Source organism: Cheilinus undulatus, linkage group 5 (assembly GCF_018320785.1).
Source record: "Cheilinus undulatus linkage group 5, ASM1832078v1, whole genome shotgun sequence".
Taxonomy (NCBI): Eukaryota; Metazoa; Chordata; class Actinopteri; order Labriformes; family Labridae; genus Cheilinus; species Cheilinus undulatus.
In genome coordinates this window covers 47,220,318-47,222,783 of record NC_054869.1, presented here as the reverse complement: position 1 = coordinate 47,222,783, position 2,466 = coordinate 47,220,318, and positions in this window count along the sequence as shown.

Genomic DNA, 2,466 nt, shown 5'->3' with positions numbered 1-2,466 from the left:
TTTAGCAAACCCTCTCAATGGGTAATGTTTTTCAAAATGAACATAAAAGCTTGAGCTATTTTTAGATGCATGTGATTCAGTGCAGCCTGCAGCAACAGTCTGACATGACGACAGTCAGTGATCTGCAGTAAGGCTTCATCACCATCCTGGATAGAGGTGGAACCGGTTGGTCAGGGCTGCCGTTGCCTGTAAGGTGGGGCTTGGTATTTCATAGTCATAAAGGAACAGGGAGGAGCCACATATTAAGTTCTAAAAGGCACGATAGTCTTTGATAGAAACAGCTCTCACAGCCACGGATTGATTTATCATTATCTATGATAATCACAACACTGTCTCACCACTACTAGCTTCTAATTTAGTTCTCAACCTCTCGCAAAATAACATGTTTGACTTATAATACCTGCTGTTAGAACTCATGGCTCTGCTATAGACATGAATAAGTTGGTGGCATTAGAGTTTGTCTCAATGATTTAGTAGTTAGGCTTAGTTCTGACTACTGGTAGGCTATATAATGTAAAACCTTGTCAGGGCACTATCCTTCGACTGCAACTGTGAAACCTCTAAAAGCTGTGAATCATACAGCGAGAAAAGGGAAGTAGGCCTCAAACGATATTTGTAAAGGTTCAGTATGAGTTTAAGCGGTGGAGTTATGAATGTTTAGCAATGTTTTTGTTTGGAAATGTCCAGGTAGATTTTAAAGTGTTCCTTTTGAGACTAAATGGACATCTGGTAACCAAATTGCATAAATAATACATTTTTACATTAATCTTAATAACAAATCACAATTTACTCAGAAAAAAAAATCTTTGTTCAACATTAGATTTTTGTTTTCTTGATTTCTGGTCATGTTTTTATAACCAAAACTTCTAAAAGAAAGTGGCCAAATATATATTATTCAATAATATTTTTACATAGTATTTATTATTGAATATTTGTTAATATAACACAGTTGCCCAAAATGATTTATTTTTGGTGTTTTTAAAGGAAAAAGTAATACAAAGAGTTTGTATGAACCTTTAAATTTCAAAATCTACAGCTGAGTTTTATGTTGCAATAGCATGACCAAGTTTAGTCAATACTTTGTGTTTTTAATTAATGTATTTACACCTTAAAACAGCCTGAATACAGGCCAGTGCAGGAGAAAAAGGTGAAGTTTACTATGTGTTCACGGGGCCCCAGGCAACCGCCTACCTTTGCCAAATGGTAAAGTCCGCCTCTGGGTTCAAAAAAACAAAATCCTATTCATCTAAAAAAAAAAAATTGTCTAAGTAAACATAATCCTATAATGCTAGATCTATTAGCATAAATATACATTTTTTTAAATAAACAGCACAAAAAGTTAGGAAATTTGTGTTAGGTAGATAATTTATTTGTTCTAACAGTGCTTCTTGGCAATAAATCTTAAACTGTTGGAAAGCCTGTTTATTTCCCTTTTAAAATGGTGCCACATTTGTAGTACGAGCAGCAAAGCTGTGTATTTACACCCAAGAGGACCATTTCCTCACCCTGTCAGTACTTCAGAAACAACTGTATTCAACAGATTTGCAGTCAAAGTTTGCAGGACAATATGGTCGACAGCGCTTTGCTCAGAAAATCAGGAACGGACTCTAATCACCGGTCTCATAGGGCTGCCAGGAGGCCTGCCATCATTGCCCTTCACTATCAGGTCTGTTTGTACTGGTGACAGCAACACATGCACTGGAACCTGAACATGTGGAAAAACGTTATGTTCAGCAGTGAGTCCAGATTCTGCCTACTGCAGTTGGATCATAGGCTCAAAGTGTGGAGAAGATGTGGAGAATGCTATGCTGATTTCTGCACCAATAGAGTAACATCTTTTGGTGGAGGCAGTGTGATGGTGTGGGGAAACATCTCCCTCACTGGAAAAAATGAGGCTTGTCATCATTGGAGGCAATCTCAATGCAGAGAGATATCCAGATGAGATTTTGCAACCAGTGGCAATTCCACATTCTCCACAGTCTGGAACCAAACTCTATCCTCCAAGATGACACAGAGCTGGGTTTGGGAGTGGAGGGGATGGAATGGTCGCCAGCAGTCCTGATCTCAACCCCACTGAACACTTGTGGGATCAGCTTGGGGGTGCTGTTCATGTCAGAGTGACCAACACAACCACGTTGGCTGACTTGCTACAGATGCTGGCTGAAGAATGGGATGCCATCCCACAGCAGTGTGTGACCAGGCTGGTGACCAGCATGAGGAGGAGGAGCCAGGCTGTTGTGGCTGTGGATGGTTCTTCCACACACTTCTGAGGCTCCTGTTTGTTGAAGAATACATTTTTAAATCTCCAATATTTCTTTTCATCAGAATTCAATCATCCAATCCACAAAACAAGAGTCAATGTCAGAATAAGCTGTTTGGTATTGGCAGAGAAGATTTGACTATTTTTTCAGGGGTGCAACCCACATACTCAGCTCTGCTGCTCATCCCTCAAATACATGTTCCTTT